This window comes from Balaenoptera physalus, assembly GCF_965194825.1.
Source record: "Balaenoptera physalus genome assembly, chromosome: 5".
NCBI classification, from domain to species: domain Eukaryota; kingdom Metazoa; phylum Chordata; class Mammalia; order Artiodactyla; family Balaenopteridae; genus Balaenoptera; species Balaenoptera physalus.
The window spans coordinates 134,702,160-134,724,926 of record NC_138884.1 but is presented as its reverse complement, the minus strand read 5'-3'; the positions used below and the strand labels follow the sequence as shown (position 1 = coordinate 134,724,926).

The following is a 22,767-nucleotide window of genomic DNA, read 5'->3' as shown; positions in this document are numbered from 1 at the left end:
GATGAGGTGACCATATGTGCGTGGACCTCCTTTGCATGTTATTTGTTGCTTTTCCCTGGCTGCTTTTAATATTTTTCTTTGTATTTACTTTTTGATAGTTTGATTAACATGTGTCTTGCTGTGTTTCTCTTTGGATTTTTCCTGTATGGGACTCTCTGCACTTCCTGGGCTTGATTGACCATTTCCTTTCCCGTATTAGGGAAGTTTTCAACTATAATCTCTTCAAATATTTTCTCAGTCCCTTTCTTTTTCTCTTCTTCTTCTCCGACCAATGTGATTAGAATGTTGGTGCATTTAACGTTGTCCCAGAGGTTTCTGAGACTGTCCTCAATTCTTTTCATTCTTTTTTCTTTATTCTGCACTATGGTAGTTATTTTCACTATTTTATCTTCCAGGTCGCTTATCCGTTCTGCCTCAGTTATTCTGCTGTTGATTCCTTCTAGAGAATTTTTAATTTCATTTATTGTGTTGTTCATCATTGTTTGTTTGCTCTTTAGTTCTTCCAGGTCCTTGTTAAACCTTTCTTGTATTTTCTTCATTCTATTTCCAAGATTTTGGATCATCTGTAGTATCATGACTCTGAATTATTTTTCAGGTAGACTGCCTATTTCCTCTTCATTTGCTTGGTCTGGTGGGTTTTTACCTTGCTCCTTCATCTGCTGTGTGTTTCTCTGTCTTCTCATTTTGCTTAACTTACTGTGTTTGGGGTCTCCTTTTCGCAAGCTGTAGGTTCGTAGTTCCCATTGTTTTTGGTGTCTGCTTCCAGTGGGTAAGTTTGTTTCAGTGGGTTGTGCAGGCTTCCTGGTGGAGGGGACTTGTGCCTGTGTTCTGCTGGATGTGGCTGGATCTCGTCTTTCTGGTGGGCAGGACCGTGTCCGGTGGTGTGATTTGGGGTGTCTGTGAACCTATTATGATTTTAGGCAGCCTCTCTGCTAATGGATGGGGTTGTGTTCCTGTCTTGCTAGTTGTTTGGCTTGGGGTGTCCAGCACTGTAGCTTGCTGGTTGTTGAGTGGAGCTGGGTCTTAGTGTTGAGATGGAGATCTCTGGGAGAGCTCTCGCCCACTGATATTACGAGCGGCCGAGAGATTTCTGGTGGACCGATGACCTGAAGTCAGGTCTCCCACCTCAGAGGCTCAGGCCTGACACTGGCCAGGGCACCAAGAACCTGTCAGCCACACGGCTCAGAAGAAAAGGGAGAGGAAAAAAAAAATGAAAGAATGTGAAAATAAATAAAATACAGTTATTAAAATTAAAAAATTAAAAAGCAATAGAAAAAAGAAGAGAGCAACCAAACCAATAAACAAATCCACCAATGATAACAAAGCTTTAAAAACTATACTAAAAAAAAAAACAAAGAAAAACCGGACAGACATAACCCTCAGACAAATGGTAAAAGCCAACCTATACACACAAAATCACACAAAAAAGCATACACATACACACTCACACAAATAGAAAAAGGAAAAAAAAAAGATATATATATATATAAATATATATATATATATATATATATATATATATATATATATATATAAAAGGAAGAGAGCAACCAAATCACTAAACAAATCTACCAATGATAATAAGGTCTAAATACTAAACTAAGATAAACATAAAGCCAGGAACAAATTAGGTGCACAAAGCAAACCCCAAGTCTATACTTGCTCCTAAAGTCCACCACCTCAATTTTGGCATGATTCATTGTCTATTGTCTATTGAGGTATTCCACAGATGCAGAGTACATCAAGTTGACTGTGGAGATTTAATCCACTGCTGCTGAGACTGCTGGGAGAGATTTCCCTTTCTCTTCTTTGTTCGCACAGCTCCTGGGGTTCAGCTTTGGATTTGGACCCGCCTCTGCCTGTAGGTCGCCTGAGGGCATCAGTTCCTGCCCAGACACGACAGGGTTAAAGGAGCAGCTGCTTCGGGGGCTCTGGCTCACTCAGGCTGGGGGGAGGGAGGGGTACGGATGCGGGGTGAGCCTGAGGTGGCAGAGGCCGGCGTGACGTTGCACCAGCCACAGGCGCGCCGTGCGTTCTCCCGGGTAAGTTGTCCCTGGATCACGGGACCCTGGCAGTGGCGGGCTGCATAGGCTCCTGGGAGGGGAGGTGTGGATAGTGACCTGTGCTCGCACACAGGCTTCTTGGTGGCGGCGGCAGCAGCCTTAGCATCCCATGCCCGTCTCTGGGGTCCACGCTCATAGCCACGGCTCATGCCCATCTCTGGAGCTCGTTTAGGCGGTGCTCTGAATCCCCTCTCCTCGCGCACCTGAAACAATGGTTCCTTGCCTCTTAGACAGTTCCAGACTTTTCCCTGGACTCCCTCCCGGCTAGCTGTGGCACACTAGCCCCCTTCAGGCTGTGTTCACACAGCCAACCCCAGTCCTCTCCCTGGATCCGACCGAAGCCCGAGCCTCAGCTCCCAGCCCCCGCCCATCCCGGCGGGTGAGCAGACAAGCCTCTCGGGCTGGTGACTGCTGGTCGGCACCGATCCTCTGTGCAGGAATCTCTCCGCTTTGCCCTCCGCACCCCTGTGGCTGCGCTCTCCTCCGCGGCTCCGAAGCTTCCCCGCCCACCCTCCATCTCCACCAGTGAAGGGGCTTCCTAGTGTGTGGAAACTTTTCCCCCTTCACAGCTCCCTCCCAGAGGTGCAGGTCCCATCCCTATTCTTTTGTGTCTGTTTTTCCTTTTTTCTTTTCCCTACCCAGGTACATGGGGATTTTCTTGCCTTTTGGGAAGTCTGAGGTCTTCTGTTTGTTAGTGTTCAGTAGGTGTTCTGTAGGAGTTGTTCCACATGTAGATGCATTTTTGATGTATTTGTGGGGAGGAAGGTGATCTCCACCTCTTACTCCTCTGCCATCTTGAATGTCCCCCTACAGTGGAATTTTGAGATCATTCAAAAGTATATTATATTTTAACAAATAAAAACTGAGACATTGGGCTTCCCTGGTGGCGCAGTGGTTGAGAATCTGCCTGCTAATGCAGGGAACACGGGTTCGCGCCCTGGTCTGGGAAGATCTCACATGCCGCGGAGCAACTAGGCCCGTGAGCCACAACTACTGAGCCTGTGCGTCTGGAGCCTGTGCTCCGCAACAAGAGAGGCCGCGATAGTGAGAGGCCCACGCACCGCGATGAAGAGTGGCCCCCGCTTGCCACAACTAGAGAAAGCCCTAGCACAGAAACGAAGACCCAACATAGCAATCAATCAATCAATCAATAAATAAATCTTTAAAAAAACAAAAAAAAAAAACTGAGACATTTAAAAACAAAAGAAAACCAAAAAACCTGGTGAAATTTACACATTAACAAGGGAGAAAGATAGATATAGGGAACTAACCAGTGGTCACCAGTGGGGAGAGAGGAAGCAGAGGGGCAAGACAGGTGGAAGGGCATCAAGAGGCACAAACTGTTATGTATTAAATAAATAGGTGACAATGATAAACTGCATAGCACAGGGAATATAGCCAATATTCTACAATAACTTTAAATGGAATATAAGTTATAAAAATATTGAATCACTGTGTTGTACACCAGAAACTAATACAATATTGTAAATCAACTATACTTCAATTAAAAAAAATGTAAGAAAGAAAAACATTACAGATAGAGCTGGAAAGGAAAAAAAAAAAAAAAACAGGAGAGAAGGAACAGATTTCCAATACACTAACTCTTAATGGTTTTCTCAGGACACTAATGATCCATCAGAGCCTTGGAGAGTTTATATGTAACTCTAAAATTCAAACAATTTGCTTTTTTCCTTTTTCCTATAATAGTACTTATGCTGTTAATCAAATACAAGATAACTCTTGCTATAAATTTATACATTTGTCATGTTTTCTTCTGCTATGCTTAATGTTTATTGTAGGAAACAAAATTGAACATAAAACTATGTATATGTTCTGGGGACTTCCCTGGTGGTCCAGTGCGTAAGACTCCAGGCTCCCAACGCAGGGGGCCCGAGTTTGATCCCTGGTCAGGGAACTAGATCCAACGTGCATGCTGCAACTAAGAAGCTCACCTACCACAACTAAGAGTCCGCATGCTGCAACTAAACATTCCCCAACGAAGATCCCGTGTGCTGCAACTAAGACCTGGCACAGCCAAAATAAACAAACAAACAAAAAAACTATGTATATGTTCTACTTGTCACAGGTTGTGAAAAGCAATTCAATTTTCTCATATTCACAATGTACTAGAGACCAAAGGAGGAGATGTAGAAGCTGGAAAAAAGGTTATGTGATGTCCTCTCATTCACATTAGCCCATTTCCTCCAGGTTCCTGTCTGTGGCTGTGCAGTATGCTCGAGTGGGGGCAATGGTCCAACACTGCCTCTGTTCTAGTTCTGAGGGAACAGAGGGGAAACTTGCAATGCAAAGAAGACTTTGGTCTTGGCCCAGAGTGGCTGATAATAAGCAGCACTCCACCCCTGAGGTGACCCCATCAAAGAACAGCAGACTCAAGTGAACCTAAGGCACAAAGTATCCAAAAAGTGAAAGTGGTATTCCAACTGTCCACACTGCATATAGGCTGTCACACTGAAGATGGCAAAATTGAAAAAAATTGGGGGAGGACTGAACTTTCTCCTGGAAAAGAGGGAGAATCTGTTGCCTCCTTTGGTTCCACCATCTTTATCTTTGGCATGGGAGGCAAGGGGTAGATCTTACTTACCAGCCAGAAAGAGAACAAACATGAAGATACAGAGGACCCTTTAATGTGTAAAAGAGGCCCCCCCGCTGTCAGTCAGAATCCTTAGAAGGAAAGGCAGCAAAATTGCAAAGATACTGTTGCCAGCGGTGACAATGCCACTCACCAGTCCCAGGCACTTCTTGAAATGGTGTCCCCAAATGACCCATGAAGGCTGGTAGGCAAAGGAGCAGCCACAGGCAAACGTGATTCTCTAGGTAAGGTACAGAGGCTCCGTGGAGCTTACAAAAGAACGGGGCATGAATCCAACAGCACCCACCACGGCTGTTTTCTGACAACCAAACAAACATGTCTGTGAAGACGCTAATGGGCAGCAGAAGGGCATCATCTCCATGGAGAGAGAACTTACCCACGCTGTCTTGAGAACCATCTTGTCATCCTCTTTGGACCCGAAGGTCTTCAGCACGGACGTGAAGAGCACCCTGCAGGCGTTCTGGACGCCGAGCCACCCTCAGGGGCCTCACGGGGCTCAGGGAACCGGACGCCCAGCGGCCCGCCAGCTCCGCCTCCACGTTCTCGGCCGCCGCCGCCTCGGGGCCCTCCGAGGGTCCAGGGCCGGGCAGCGGGGCCACCTCCGCGGGCGCGGGGGGCCCTGCAGGCTGCGCCTCGCTTGTCCCCCGCGCGGTGGCGGGCCTCTCCTGGGTGGGCACCGTGGCCGAGGCGGCCTCCTTGGGCCGGCACCAGGGGAGTGGGCGGGGCCGAGTTCCCGGCGGGCTCCGGGAGGAGCCTGCGTGTTGGGCCGCTGCGCTAGAGAGGCCGTCGTGAGGGCGGGGGAGCCCCGCGGTGGGCAGGTGGTTCCCCCTCCAGCTAGCACTCAGGCCTCCCAGTCACAGCCCCAGACCGACTCTTCGTTTTTTTATTTTTATTAATACCTTGCAAAATACCTAGACTAAATATATATAGAGCTACCTGTTATTTTAATCAAAGTAACTTTTAGTTTTATGAGTATTGTTTATATTTCAAATATTTGTTCAACAAGCCATTCAACTGTTGACTGAAAAAGAATGTACAACTTGAAAGTTGAGGATTATGTTTTATTTGGCGAATTTTCTGAGGACTTAAGCCCAGAAGACAGCCTCCCATAAAGCTCTGAGGAACGGCTCCAAAAAGGTAAGAGAGGAGCCAGGTTATACAGGAGTTTTGCAACAAAAGCCAGATAACCAGAACATAAAAGATTACTGTTAATAAAAGAAAACCAGGTGTCTCAAGTTTTTTAAGTTAGCTCTTGCTTTTCTAAGTATAGGAAGATGCAAGAGTCTGGGCTCACTGAAATCATTCCTTTGAGGCACACCTTGGCTATCTAAGGCCAGGATCCAGTTCTTCTCCATCCTGAGTCCCCTCAGGGCGCACCGTTGGGGGTGGCTGCAGTGGCTGAGGGCTTGTTGGATGGCAGCCCTTTTGCCTCCATCCTGAGCTCATTCCGGGCTCACCATCAGGGCCTGGTAGTGGCTAATGGCTGGATGGCCACAGCATCGTTTGTTTGCAGTTTCAGTAGGCAACATTTTTTATCCACACAACAAATATTTCTTAAGTTCCTAAAAAAAAATGAGTATAAGATAAGGGACTTCCCTGGTGGTCCCGTAGTTAAGACTCCACGCTTCACTGCAGGGGGTGCAGATTCACTCCCTGGTCGGGGAACTAGGACCCTCCCTGCATGCCAGGTGGTGTGGCCAAAAAAAAAAAAAAATTTGAAGTCCCTACTACCAACCAGATAAATTTTGGGGCTCTAGGAAATAGATTACTAAAAAACAAATAAAATAAAATATTTCTTGAGCTCACAGAGGTAACCTCCACTCTTTTTCAGCTGCCTAACCAAATCACCCCGTTTGGATCCTTCTGAGAACAGCAGGATCAATCGTGAGTACCAGGAATGATTTAAAATTTTAGCTCTCCTCCAAAATTGTTAGGGTACTTCACCTTGACTTTCTCTCTGTATAATAGCCATTTTCCTCTCTGAAGGCAATGTAACATTCAAATGTGTTTCTCTTCCAAAAGCGTAGGAATAACTGAGTAAAGAAAAAATCCTAGCAGTACTTTTTGTTTTGCAGAATTTGTGTTTCTCTTCAGCTTTATGGCTTTCATTAATCCTCTTCGGCATACAAAATAAAGGTAGATGTATTGCTTTAATGACTATGCATTTGCCTTAAAGAACAATACAAATGCCTGTATTTCAAGGCATTAAGCACATTAAAATCAATACAAAGGGGAACTAGTTCATTAACTATTTTAACCTAGTAGTTGATGAACTAGTTCCCCTTTGTATTGATTTTAATGTGCTTAATGCCATGTTTATCACTGTATAGCTTTCAAACAAAAATACTGTAATGCATGCTGAAGGATCAAATAATTGACTTTACTTTCAGTATTTCCACTTTTCTAAATCATACAGAGAATAGCTGAACTGGACTTATACCTATTTTGGATTTCATTTACATCGGTGTATATAATAGTTCTAATTTCTGAACTTTGTACGCCAAATGACAGGTGATTGACACTATCTCATACTAGCACCTAACAGGGGTAAGAGCCCTGAAAAGCAGGTATTACCACTTACATTTTACACATTAGGAAACTGAAGCTTAGAGAAATTTAATAATTGGTCTTTTATCACACAGGTGGTTAGTTATAGAGCCAAAATTTCAGTCTTATGTGCCTTACTCCAAAGTATGTTTTTTTCACTACCCCATAGTGAAAGTGGGATCTCTTTTTTAAGACATGTAATTATTGTTTTAAATTATCTGATTTAGAATTCATACAATTCAAACCAGTTCAACAAATACTTTTTGAATGTGTGGTTCAATAGACATATGCTGCTCAGATAAACCCAAAGAGTCAGGCCTCAGGTAGCCTACAGATTAGCAATGAGGCTATAACAAGCATGAAACAGCTATAATTCAAAGTAGAATGTGCTAAGTTGATGCAGCATCATGACGATTAAAAGAGGAAAGTTCCCTTTGGTTGACAGAACCAAGAGAAGTATCTTGGAGCAGAAAAGGTTTGAGATGGCTTGAAAATAGACAGCACAGGCAGAGAAGATAATGGGAATGATGAGTAAAGAAAATGGTGTGAATGAATGCATAAAGACAGGAAACTATGATGTATATTTGCAGAATAGCAAGAAGTTGTTCATTTAGATTTTGTAATAAAATCTGGCCAGAAATCAAATAGAAAATCCAACACTTGCCTTTGAATATTTACCTAGAGACCAACTTCAAAAACCTGTGTGTACTTCAAATATTCCTCTACTAATAAGCTAAAAGAAGAGAGAAGACACAAAATAGCTTTCTCATCATTTGAGGGTTACTTAATGTAGGAAGAAGACGCAATGAACATGAATTATATGAATATCTTTTGTTTCTCATACCAGACTTCTTTCAGTCAAGAAAAGTAGGAGACTCAGTTAAATAAATTAGTTCAAAGAAGATTTTTATAATAATAATTTTCTGTTAATTTACTGCTGTAGATAACAATGTTTGTGAGAAAATAAGTCCAGCATCAGAGTTACTAAAAATTTCAAAGGCATCTAATTTCTTTGATTTTCAAAGCTGATAACATCTTGTAGTGCCTGATTTGCATACTGATTACAACTGTAGCTACAGCTGAAACAATGGTCTCCAAGCAAAGGAGATTCTTTCTAAGTTGTTGTTATGATGAGTATGGCTTGGGGGCCTCTAGGGAACTACAGAGTAATCTGTTACACGTAGGTAATAATATTATATGCTTATAGGTCTTAAGTCAGCCATACTCTAGGAGTGATTCTTTTAGTCAGTATTTTCCAGAAAAACAAAACAGAGAGAGAGAGAGAGAGAGAGAGAGAGAGAGAGAGATTGATTGATTTATTATAAGGAATTGGCTCACATAATTATGGAAGCTGAGAAGTCCCAAGATCTTTCATTTGTATTGGAGGCCCAGGAAAGATGGAGGTGTAAATTCCAGTCTGAGTTCAAATGCTTGAGAACCAGAAACACAAACAGTACAAGTCCCAGTCTAAGGGCAGGAGAAGACCAGTGTCCAGCTCAAGCAGTCCTCTCCCTTTTTGTTCCATTCGGACCCTCAACTGGTTGAATGACGTCTACTCACATTGGGGAGGGCCATCTGCTTTGCTCAGCCTGCCAATTCAAATGCTAATCTCTTCTGGAAACATCATCACAGATATGCACAAATATATGTTCAAACAGATATCTGGGCATCCCATGATTCAGTCAAGATGACATGTGAAATTAATTATCACCGTGATGTGATTCCCTCAATAGAGTTTCATGAAGATTTCTATTTAGGCCAGTTTTTATGGCGTTTACTTAAGCACCAGGTTAAGAAATGGGGTGAGGGTAACCTTTTTCCATTTTAGAATGTGATGATATGTCAGTGCTCTCTGGGAGAGAGGAGGAGCTAGCCACCAGCAAAGGTGGGGAGGTGAAAGGAAATTGACACCTTAGAAAAGGCATCAGGATATAAGGACTTCTGATAGCCCTCAAAAGTTTTGGGGGGAAAAATATAAGATTTGAAGGTAAAATAGAGAAGCTATATGATAATTTCTTGAGAATAGCAGGAGCTCCACCCTAACCTAACTGGTCCAGTAGCAAGTGCACTTGCTACTTGTGGAATGAGGGAATTATGAGCAGCAACTGCAAATGTCTCTCCTTTTCACCAAGAGCTACCACCATAAAGTAAGAAACGAAAGGCAGTTTTTCAATGTGACCAGCTATTGGGGCATACAAAGCCTAGGAGATATGCCTGCTGGATCTCTTACCAGCACTAGTGAACCTTTCCAAGGAGATAATTCTATACAATATGCCATATAAAATAGTACATCAAAAAAAGAAAAAAAGAAAGAAAAGAAAAGAAACCTATTGGGCAGAGTTAGAATTCTCTTGCAGGTGGAGAGAGGGGAAAGCTGAGATCATATATACACTTGTAATCGTTTTCTTGTCTTATACATGCATCTTTAAAAAATGAATGTTTTCCTACATCAATAAATAGTCTTCTATGTAATAAAAATAAATAAATAAAAGAGAGGGTCCATAGCTTTCCTCTGATATTTAAATGGGGTTTGGGATCATCCCAGATACTTAGAATTACTGCTGTGGAATATGAGAAATATTAAGAGCAAGAAAGAAAACAATGAAGAAACATGGTGACGTTTAGTTCTTTCTTTAATCAGTAGTATTATAAATAATAAATTCCAATGTTTAGTCTGAATTTTATTTTTGTTTCTGTTTATATGTGTAATACCTAATGGCATGTTATAATTTCATTACACGAAGTCCCCCCAAAATAGTAAATCAGACTAGAAAAATTCCTAGGTATGCCAGAAGTGGGCAAAGGGAAATGTGGTTGGCCCAGAAAATGTCTCATGCCTGCCCAGTTGACAATACCTGACCCATCTATTATAGGGAAAAGGTTACATGAGAAGCCTCTTAAAATAGGTTGTTGGGGGAATATATTTCAAGATATACAGAAGGATGTCAGAGTAACAGCAGAACCTTACTTGGACATGGAATTATCTGGAAGGCAATGGAAAAGATAGAGAAGAATTCCAGGAGAATCTCCAGGATGCATTTAATCATGATATCTGATTCTGAGGCAATTTTTCTGACTTACCTGGTAAGGTGGAAAAAAACAGCAAATAAAGATTAATTAAAGAAGTGAGAAATAATTGAAATCAAAGGATTTCTTATTGATTTGCAAAACTTTATGAGTAATAACAGCATTGTCTTTTACTCATACTAAAGAAAAAAAGAAACCTCAGGTTTGGAAGGAAAATAAGAGATTATAATTGGGTGCCACAGAGCTCCCAGTATTCAATCTAAAGAAAGAGGAAATTACTAACCAATAAAATAACTGTGTTCTTTTTGAAGATTCTTAGGGAATATAAGTCTCAGTTTTACACGGCATCATTTTAGTCTAGACTTAGGTTAGAAACTGCTGACTAGTCCCAAGCTTCCTTAAATATGGCCTGTTGGGACTGTGCTCCTGGAAAAAATCTATCAGAATTCTCTGTGGTTTCTAGAAGCATGGTCTTTCTGAGTATACACACAATGGAATCTGTTGTTGGCTCTAGTTATTTCTGCCTTTTAACAAACTAGAGATTTGTATATTAATCAAAGTACAGCAGTCAACATAATGGTCAAATAATTAAAGTTTATGTACGTGCAAGGGTGAAGATTAAGTGAACCCGGTCCAATTCCCTCTGAAAGTTCTTTTCCTGGATTAACTTCATAGATTCAGGAGATATTAGTAGGGAGCATGGTAGGACCACCAGCTCTGCCATATATTAAACTGGTGTTATTTACTCTTATGGAGGTGATGCAGCCCTAACCAGGTCAAGTAAATGATTAAAATTCCTGTTGTTTCTGGTAACTTTGAGTTTGGTTTCAAAGAATTATATAATTTTAAAAGTGACAGAAATTTTCATGTGTGCTTTCAGATAAGTAATGTTCACTTTAATTAACAATCGATATTCCTTTTGATCAAACAGTATCAGGACCCTTTTCATAGTTGAGGAATTCCCCACCTTATGACTTTTGGTGGGAAGTAGAAATTGCCTGTTATTATTAAAAAGTTGAGAATGTAAGACACTCATTTTCACAGCCTCCCTTGCAGCCAGAAAGTAGACATGATACCTATGTCTTGCCAATCAAATGTACTCACTACGTACTTGACTCAGGAGCTAGTGGCACAAGAAGCACCAAATAGTAGCACGTTTTCCTCTTGCATAGCACTGGGGAGGTTTTGGGTAAATCAGATTTTGTCCTTAGTACAGAAGTGGCCATTATATGAGCAGCATTAGTAGTTACAGTTCAATTTAAATTTTTAGGGCGGAAGAAGGGGTCAGAAGTAAGAGCAGGTAAACTAGTGTCTAGTGGCAATTTCAGGAGCTCTGTCACTAGATCAGTGCTATACCTGCTCAGTTTTGGGGAATTGTTCCTGAGTGCTTAATTGAAATCTTTCTTCTCTAGTTCCTCCAAAGATTCTGTGAACTACGGTGTATCTGTTTTATAAATTCCTTATCTAATTCCGTCAGCCAGAGTTGGTTTATCTTACTAGGATCTAACAACGACTGACAAAATATCTAGTTAATATTAGTAATCTTTAAACTGTGATATATTACAGTGTGTTAGATTATGTTTCCCAAAAGCAGACCCAGAGATAAAAATTTGAATACAAGTGTTATATTTGGGAAGTGATTCCCAAATACCAGTTTGGGAATGGGGAAGTAAAGGGAAGGGGAAAAAAGCTAATAAATATTATATTATTGAGTAGATTATTGTTTTCAACAACTCTGGGAGAAAATGTAAGACACGCATTAGAGCTATCTCTCTTCACCTGAGGGAGAGATGATGACTGGTAATATAGCCAATTAGCCTCTTCTCATCATTGCAATCTGAGGCAGGGACCTTGCAGAGCTGTGTGTAACAGAGACAGCTGGATACCAAGAAGGACAGCACACCTACATAGCAGCCCTCTCCAGACAATCTGACCTTATTTAATCGGTATACCCAGATATTGACACCTAATCAACAGCCACTTATCTCTTTTTTCCTTCTCTGAGCTTCATCCCCAGGAAACTATCTGGACTCTCTGCTAAGACTGTGTATCAGCATCTTCCTTCTGCTGTAACAAGTCATCAAACATTTAGTAGCTTAAAACAACACAAATTTATCCTTTTACAATTTTGGAGGTCAGAAGTCCAAAATCAGTGTCACCGCACAGTTTTAAGGTGTACTGGCTCCCATGAAGGATCTGAGGGGAGAATCTATTTCCTTTATCTTTTCAGCTTCTAGTGGCCTCCTATGATGGTCAATTTCATGTGTCAACTTGACTGGCCTACGAGATAGTGGGATAGCTGGTAAAACATTATTTCTGAGTGTGTCTGTGAAGGTGTTTCCAGAAGAGATTATCATTTGAATGAGTAGATTCAGTAAGAAGACAGCCCTCACCAGTGTGGATGACCATCATCCAATCCACTGAGGGCCTGAATAGAACAAAAAGTAGAAGAAGGGCAAATTCGCTCTCTTTGCTTAAGCTGGGACATCCATCTTTTCCTGCCCTCAGACATCAATGCTCCAGGGTCTCGAGCCTTGGGGCTTGAACTGAGACTTTCACCATTGACTCCCCTGGTTCTCAGGCCTTTGGGCTTGGACTGGAGCTACATCACTGGCTTTCCTGGGTCTCTATCTGGGCCACCACAGATGGCAGACTGTGGAACTTCTCAGACTCTAAAATTGCATAAGCCAATCCCTCACCATACAGACATAGCTCATTTTACTGCACTTTGCTTTGTTGTACTTTGTAAATATTGCATTTTTTTTTACAAAATAAAGGTTTGTGGTAACCCTGCCTTGTCAAATGATGGTTAGCATTTTTTAGCAATAAAATATTTTTAATTAAGGTATATACATGTTTTAGACATAATGCTATTGCACACTTAGTAGACTAAATTATAGTGTAAGCATAACTTTTATACGTACTGGAAAACCAACACATGTGTGACTCGATTTATTGCGGTATGCACTTTATTGCAGTTGTTGGAACTGAACTCACAGTGTCTCCGACATATATCTGTAAATCTCTTTCTATATATCTATATCTCTATATAATTGATTCTGCTTCTCTGGAGAACACTGGCTAATATATCTCCCCTATCCCTTGGCTTGTGGCCCTTTTCTCCATCTACAAAAGTGCAGCACTCCTGTCTCTGTTTCCACCATCATATCACCTTTTCCTTTGATTCAGACTCTAACTATGCCTCTCTTATAGGGATCCTTGCTACTGCACTGGGCCCACTCAAATAATCCAGGATAAACTCCTCATCTCAAAATCATTAACTTGATCACATCTGCAAAGTTCCTTTTGCCATAAAAGGTAACATTCACAGACTGTGGGGATTAGGAGATGAGCATCTCAGAGTCAATTATTTGGTCTACCACAAATAATGGACTTCCTGCTTGGCAATAAAACTTTTTCACTCAGCAGTCTTTCTTTGGTTTTGAAATGGCATTTGTTTTGCAACAGTAGAAAAGCTGGGCAATTTATTTCTCAGCTCACATGTTTTTATTGACTGGAAGCTGCTTTAGGGGCATCAGCTCCTTAGCTCTTTCTGACTCCTTTCCTATCCCCCACCCACTAGCCAATAGAAAGTCCTGAGGTGGAGAGTTGCAGGTGTTTTTAATAAGATGCTAGTGTCATACGCTGGAAGAGCCAGTGCTGAGGGGACATGAACATGGCATCAACAGTGTTCCATACATATAGAAAGCAACCAAACTAATGAGAATTAGCCAAACTAATTAACTAAATACTATGTAAACAAGTTCAGTTCTAGGTAATGGGCATGTGATGAGACACACTTTCCCTTGATGCCATGTTTAAAAGCTGACTCTATGAGTTGCCTGCGTTTCTGTAGTTTGAGTGTCTCCACTGATAAGACACAAAAGAGGGAATGCAAAATACACTTCATGGCAGACCTTTGAGAGTTACCTGATAAGGAGGGGGAGGCAATTATTCATGAATTTTATGCCAACCCTTTAATGTTCATGGGAGATGTTATTATTAGTGCATGGCATGAAAGAAGAAACTAGGAGATCTAGTCACAGCAGTAACTTCAAAGAGAGGTTTAATCAGCCTTCTGTTAATTTTTCTGGATAGTTAACTTTAGTCTCCTGGTCCCTTTTGGAAATTGAGCACCAAAAACAAACATGACAATTACTCAATCATATTTTGGACATCAGTTTCTATGTTATTTCTACAAAACTTGAGTTGCATGTGCTTTATTCAAGTTTAGGAACAGCAGGATATATAGCTGGAAATGAAAATAAGATATTATAGTGTAGGATTCTGTCATCAAATCCCATATCAACACATTAGACAAAGTTTATGTATTGTCAAAATTCCACTTGGAAATCCTTTGTTTTATATATAGGTACAGAATTCAGAAATTGAAACGTTCAAAAGTTTTCCACGTTGAAAAATATAAACAGACTTCTGGATATCTTTGTCCTGTAAGGATGATTTTGCCAGTTTTTTCCAGTTTCCTCCTGGCCTTCAATTAACTATTCCATAGTAATTAAGGCTGCAGATGGAATCATTTCTTACACTTGATCCCATGAATAATGCGTTTTGCTTCTTTGTCAGTGATCACAAAATTATCCTCTTTTTGTTTTGATAGACTGAGCCATAATATATTGTGAATCACAGGTTGAACTGTTTCATACTAAGAGAGCATAGAGTGATGAGACTGAGGAAAGGGCAGATTTAGATCTTATCTCTCATGCTTACTCTGAGGAACCTACAAGAACTTCCATACTATTTAAGCTGTTGATTTTCTCTCACACAATCTTCTAGCTAAGCATCTATACGTGAATTTCAGTTAATCGAAAGGTTTATAATAGTGAACTTGAAATGTTAATCATGAAGCCCAACCTGAGATACATCCAGGTTTTATTCAATTCCTGAAACATATTTAATTTGGAAAACTTTCTTTAAATATAAATCAAAATTACACATAAGAAATTGGGTACAGAGCCTTGGAGGGATACCTTGGAAGTGAAGGGCCCTGATGCACAATCTTCAGTAGCTTCAGGGTAAACTTGCTTCTGGGACCAAAAATTTAATTGTTTAACTTTTGAGAAGCACAAATAGCTTTTGAGCAGGAAAATACCTGGATTTAAAAAATAATCTGGAAGTATTATGTCATACCAGTTAGAGCAAAGAGAGGCTGAATGTAGGGAAACCTATTAGAATTCTATTGTAACAATCAAGGCACAAACATGTTTTAGTCCTAAGTAGGGGATTGAATTGTAATTGGAACTGAAAAGGTCTTTGCAGTGTTTGAAGACAGGTTAGCAGAAGTAAGTAAAGGAAAAGTGAGAATTAAGGATGATTCTGAGGATCTGGTGTCTACAAGGATAGTGAATGGGAGAATACTGGTGCCAAGTGGAAGACAAAGTCATGAAGAGGGTCAAGTTTATAATTCTGATTTTTGACATTTCAAGATTTAGCTGTAGGCCAAAGGAAATCCAGATGAAAATATAAACCAGGAAGTAAATAAAAATGCAAGTGTAGCGTTTGGTAGACAGTTTAGGGCTAGAAAAATAGAGACACCCTACATATCTCATAATTGATATATAAAAAAAAACCCATGGTGCTTGAAATGAAGAAATAAAGTAAATGCACAATAAATACATATAGATTTCTGCTTCTTGCTTTTACAGAGTTATTTTTCTTTCATTAGCACATCATTGTCCTCTTAGTTGATTGAAATTTGGGACGTGATTATTAGACTTACACAATAAATATTGAACTTATAAATGCTCCTAGAACCTATAATACATAGTATATATGCACTCCTACTTTCAAAGGTAGCCAGTTATGGGTCTCAATATGTATTATTCTTAGTGAATAATATAACTTCATTTGAAAAACATGGTTTTCGGGCTTCCCTGGTGGCGCAGTGGTTGAGAGTCTGCCTGCCAATGCAGGGGACACGGGTTCGAGCCCTGGTCTGGGAGGATCCCATATGCTGCGGAGCAACTGGGCCCATGAGCCACAACTACTGAGCCTGCGCTTCTGGAGCCTGTGCTCTGCAACAAGAGAGGCCGCAATGGTGAGAGGCCCGCGCACCGCGATGAAGGGTGGCCCCCACTTGCCACAACTAGAGAAAGCCCTCGCACAGAAACGAAGACCCAACACAGCCATAAATAAAACAAATAAATAAATAAATAAATAATAAAATAAATTAAAAAAATAAATAAAATTAAAAAACATGGTGTTCAGTTAATAACTGCCCTGTTTTACTCTTGATATTAAACTAAGTAATGCACTTTCTAATGTAATAAATTTACATAAATATGCGTAAAGAAAACAGAATATTTACAGTAAAATATTTCCTTTTCCTGTTTTTTACATCTACTTACTTATGTGATAAATTAGCCATCCCTTTGGAATTCAAGTAATTTCTTGTTTAATAGAAATTTAAAAGTGATTAGAGGACATTAAAATAAAAATTCAAATTCAAATATTATTTATTTATTTTAACTTATTTATTACTTATATAAATGTTAAATATGTGACATTATATAAATTAAAGTGTTTTAAAATTACCAGTCCATTTTATGACTTTAAAAATATTAAATATAAATTTCTGGGGACTAATCAAGTTGTAAAATCTGTGCCATCAATGGATTACATAAATTTTGAGGCTCACAGTAATAAATATGATTGATTACAATAGCCAAATGTTTGTGTAAATTGATAGGAAGGAATATGCAGCTGAGAACCTTACATGTGGATATGTGAATTCTAAATGGAAACATGAGGATTTCTAATATGCATGTAAATCTACCTATAATACAAAAGGCTAGGAGGTAATAAAAAATGTTTTTATTTTAGTAACTAGAAAGATAAACACATATCTGAATATTTCAAAAATAATTTTGAGGCTAGAAAAAAATCAGTTCAGAGAAAGAGGTGAGAAACAAATCTCCAATAAAGTAAAACATAAGTGAGGCTGAGAAACATAGTTGTCTATAAAATGGACATGGAATAAATGAAGCATAGAGAGAGAAGGAAATTGGGATATCAGCCCTCACTCACATTGTATTCTAACATAAGAAAGTGTAATTTCATTTTAGTCAATCCAAAATATTCTATGAGTGGTTGGGAGGTATGAAGTAAGGCTTAGGGCGAGTGTAGTGCAGTAGATAAGAGTTTGGGCTCTGGAGTTGGCCTTTCTAGGATAGAATTATCTGGGTAGTTTATGGCAAGTGACTAGACTATTTGTGACAGTTTCCTCATCTGTAAAATGGAATGTAAATAATACCTCATAAATTACTGTGCATATTAATTCAGTTAATACATTAACATGCCTAGAATAATACCTAGCATATAGTAAGCTCTTGATAAATGTTATCGTCTATTATAGAAATGTGTTGCTGGGAAGAGTCATTTTATTTTCAATAATTTCCACTTTCACATTCTCTTTTCTTCAGTTGTTTCCAGACAATAGAATGAATAAAATTTTGGAGAATATATGTGCTAGTATTTCTCATGCCATATCTTTCCTTTTGCTTTCTTAAGACAATTTGTCATCTTTGAACTCTTTTCATTTTGATTTCCAAAATATTACTGAAGTCAGGATTTTAGAAATTTGTGGAACCTTCTTTGACTCTAGCATATGGTAATCTTCTCCATTATGAGTCTTAGAGAAACTGTTACCTTGTAATCTTCATATACTCTCTAAAATTATTAATGATTGTTTTAAGTAACAATATTGAAAACACCTTGACAAAAATGCCAAATCTTTTTTTTTTTTTAATTCATTTATTTTGGCCACACCATGTGGCATGCAGGATCTTAGTTCCCAACCAGGGATCAAACCTGCGCCCCCTGCAGTGGAAGCACAGAGTCTTAACCACTGGACCACTAGGGAAGTTGCAACAATGCCAAATCTTATACTTCTCTCTTTCTTTTATAATGTCTAAATTCATTCATTTTGAAGGCTAGGTAAAAAACTAAATACATTAACTTACTAACAAAATCTGTCTTCATGCAACGCATTATTGCTACTCAGTAGTCTCTGTTAATTTATTCTATTAATTTTTAACTTTTTCAATAATTCAGACTTTCTGTTTGAATAAAATATAACTAGTGTGATATAGATACTAACCTGATATTAATATCAAATATTTTTATTATATATAATAGTATTTTTTACTGTACTCCAGATAGATTATTGTGGTAAACATTATGGAATTTCCAAAGAAAGGTGTCACAAAGTGGAAATAAACATCAGGATTAATAACTTTTATTTAAGGCAAAAATTCTGTGAAGGCCTCCTAATTACTGGTGCCATTCTGACTAGGATTAAAAAAATGGATGGGGAACAGTTGGAGTCAAATTTCCAAAAAAAAAAAAATAAGCAAGCCAGAAACGAAGGAAAGTCAGTCATTATAATGGAACAAAAACGGAGAAAAATAAATACTACCCAGACTAATACAAAATCAGAAAATATCTTAGCAAATTAAGTCTCCATGGAAACAGCAGGTCTCAGAAAAATTATATGTTTTGATTTGGAAAGATTATGGTAAAGACCACAAGTGGCTGTCATTTTTTAAAAGCATGTATTAAAATATAAGATACTACTAATTTTAATAAATGAGTACTCTGTCCATCTGATACCATCTAAATAGCTATACTATCCTGAGAAGTACAGTAACTTCCATCTCTGTAAGAAGTCATGCCACATATTCCTCTTATAAGCATATGTATGGAGATACATATAAATATATTTAATTTATGAGTAACGATCTTTATTATAATGTAATCTTTGTTTAGTCTTGTGACTAAGCAATAAATTATTGGACATTTGCTCTCATGTTGATAAACTGCATACATAAGTAAAAATGTCTTTCAGTCTTTATTTAAAATCACATGACCGTTACTCAATGGAGTTTTGAAAGAACAACATCTAGCCCATTACTTCCTAATGGATTGTATCATTCAAAGAGGGAGGTTTGGAAATGGGCTACTACGGAGACTGAGAATTGCCATCATCCTCTATGTCTCCCACATTTTAAGTAAAAGTGACAAAGAAAAACCTTAGTTTGCTATATTATTTGCAAAAATGTCAATTCATGGATTATTAGTGTAAATGGCTACAGGCAGTTAGTACTGTAACATCTGGATCTAATGAAGAAATGCAAAGCCAAAAACATTTGGTGAGAGTTTAAATGAGGTCATTCATCTGCTTTTGAACAAAGATTTCCCCCAGACCCACATGCAAAAGTGAGCTGTGTTTGATTAAGACATTACTTTAAAATGGTATCAGTCAAACCACCAGAATATTCTGTGACCCAATAAAATAAGTGAATAAGAGACAAGATTGAATATTCAACATTTAATATAATAATGCCTGAATCTAGACTGGCTTTATTTACAATTTCTTTCTACTTATTAAAGATAGTATCCTTTTACATTATTACTAAATAATAATAATCAAAATTTGAAAATATTTCAGTTATACACAATTTCAGAACAATGCTCTCTAGTCAATAAGTATTTGCAATAGTTACTATAAATTCAATTAAAATTATAATAAAATGTGATTATTTTGGTTTTTAATAGTAAAAATGTTATTATTTTGGGTTTTTAATTAATGTGATTAATTTGGCTTTAAAAAATTAGTTAGCAATTATAAAGAAGCAAACTTAAAAGCAGTCATTTATATTGAACAACTACAATGAGCTGTTCAAACATAAATTTATTATTTATATTTTCTTAGGGACACATTTTTTTTTTATGAAACTTGAATGCTCAGGGAAGTAATTTAGGCTACTGTTTGATTTTTTTCATACAATGGAAGACTATCCAGCAGCCACAGTTAAAACACCTTTCTTGGGAACTAGGACTAACTGAAAGGACTGAATGAATGTAGCATGCAGTACTTTAGATGGCACAAGTTTTGTGAAGGAAACACTATGCCAGGTTCAAATGTATTCTCTCTAATAGAAGAGGGAAACAAGGGCATCTAATACACTAATGGATTTGTGTTAATATCGATTCACCAGCTACTATAATTTTTTAGCAATTTCTTATAAATCAAGGTAACAGATAAGTGTTACCATCATTTAGATGTCAGGAACAGGAACATCAGTGAAAAAAAGAAAGAAAGAAAGAAAAAGAAACCAAAGGGAATAAAAAGGGAGAATGATAAAAACAGAGGTTCTTTGTTGCCATTTATGTTTCCAGTCATATTACTTATAGATTATGATTTTTTTAAAGCCATACAAATGTAAAGGGATAGATGAATGTGAATTAAAAGACCTCCAGAATTGTCACTTTTTAGTGTTCAAATTGTTACTGAGGTATTGTCACATTTAAATTTGCTACAGAAAGTTAAAAAACAAAACAAAACAACCCTCAGTAGTGCTAAGTCCACCACTGCTTTTCATTAAAATTGTTTTTAACTCTTAACATTCTTTAACAACCAAATTTTAATTTATTTATTTTGGAAACCAGCCATGGGCCATTTAAAGCTGCTTTTAAATGGTCTCTAGCATAACTGCTAAATGGTTTGCAATGTAAAATTATGCACTTGGGTAGGATTTTTTTCTATTAATATAGGGGTCTCTGCTAATTATAGCCTATATGAAGTGCCATAATGAAACCTATGAACAGTTCAGAATCCCAAAGATTTTAAAACCTATTCACCTTTAATGGTAAGATTACTTTTAAAGATACAATGTTTGCAACACAGTTCTCAAACATGGGCCAATTCTTTATGGTGATGGCGGTCTGTCTGCAATGCAGAGGATGACTACTTAACATTAATGTCTACTCATTACATGGCCAACATAGGCTGAAAGCCCTAATACTGAAGCAAAGAATTTCGAAAGCTTTGTAGTCCAGTTCTGTTTCTGAAAACTTAATATTGTCTATAATTTGTCTCATTTTAAATTATGCTTACCTTTCCTTCTGCAACTTGAACTGAAACAGTGAATGTTTAAAAAAACTAAAATTTCCATACATTAATTTGAGAAGAATAGCGAATTTGAGTAAAGGCCCATGAGTCAATTTGATATGTTAAATATATCCATTTTTTTATAGGAATTGAGCAATAGGAAATGGCATGAAGAGTACTGGGTCCATCTAGGTTATCAAATTTGTTGGTGCCCACTTATTTATAGTCCTCTTGTATAATCCTTTTGATATATGTGGAATTGGTAATAATGTCCCCCTTTCATTTATAATTTTGAATTCAAGAGAATATTTTTGATATTTAATCATTATCAAAACCATGACATTACCATAAAGCCTATAGTAATCTATAATCCTGCCAATTCTGTACAAAATGTCCCTTTCATCTCATCTTTGCCAATAATAAATATAATAATATTTTATTTAGTTTATTTTTTCTAATCTAATCATTAAAAGAAATTACATCACTAGAGAAGCTAGGTATATCACTTCACATTTTTATTGGCCATTTTAATATTTTTTTCTTCTGTGAATGATCGTTTTAAATAAGTTCCCCATTGTTTTTATAGGTATTTACCTTTTTAATATTAATTTGTGGAAATATTTTTAGAGTATGGATATTCACTTTTTTTCTATACATAAAGCAAATATCTTCTACCAGACTGCAAAATGTCTTCATTTTATTTATGATGCTTTTGCTTAATTGTTTAAGTTGAAACATTATCTAGCCCTCATGCCTATTACTTGGATGATAATAAATGAATGGTACAAAACACCTTCCACTCCCACATATTTTCATATACTTTCATTTCATACTTTGTTAAAATTTGCAAAAATAAAAGATTTTGCAACATAACATTACAAGCAATTGAAGAATCTATGTTAGATACTTTTTTTCCTAAAGTCTCTTTGCCATTTTCCTCGACTAGGCTCTAGCTTTGTAGAAAGTATCTTTTGTTGTCTTGGTTTCTCAGAGCCCGTGTCTCCAAACTCCTTCAGGCAATTCACAAAAGGATTTCAAGATCATTTCTCAAACAAAGACAAGTTGATTATAAAAGAAATTCAGGTTCTAGTTGTTAGGCTTATACAATTGCAAGCCTCAACTTCTCCTAAACGACCTTCTCACCCTTGGGAATCTACATTGCATAAAACCCCTGAAATATATTTTTCACAAATGACCACTTTTATCCCATAGTCTCTTGCTCAAGAACTCTAGTGGTAAAACTAACTTCTAACAAAATAAACTGCAGTCCTTATCATTTGTAAATTTTTGTTTTACCATTCCATTTCTTTTTAGTCTTTTTTTATTCAGGCTCAGCTTCTACTGAAATCCTCCCTCAATAGCTCCAGCCCACTATTGACCTATCTCATTCTGGATCATCTTTTTTTTGTCACATAGTTCAGTACTTCCTTCTTTTCTATTGCTTTCTAATTTAACAATCAATGAGTATAAATTTTTGCTTTCCCAAATAGTAGTTTCTAGTCTCCTCATACCCTTTACCTTTTTTACGTTTTGTTTTCAAGAAGTATAAGGCTTATATTTTCACTTCACATATGTAGGTTACAAATACTACTTTAAGTATATGTGTAGTA

General features: G+C 37.9%; 1 long non-coding RNA gene and 1 pseudogene across 2 annotated transcripts in view; both read right to left on the bottom strand.

Annotated features, from left to right (window-relative positions):
• LOC309661037 overlaps positions 1–22,767 on the bottom strand; it is an 852,613-nt gene that overhangs the window by 10,811 nt on the left and 819,035 nt on the right. The gene's annotated exons all lie outside the window — the stretch shown is intronic.
• Positions 4,254–6,203, bottom strand: LOC309661469 (monocarboxylate transporter 10 pseudogene; annotated as a pseudogene). Its single transcript has 2 exons — positions 6,132–6,203; positions 4,254–5,369 (listed from the first exon to the last, which is right to left on the bottom strand). The product of its transcript is annotated as a monocarboxylate transporter 10 pseudogene (transcript).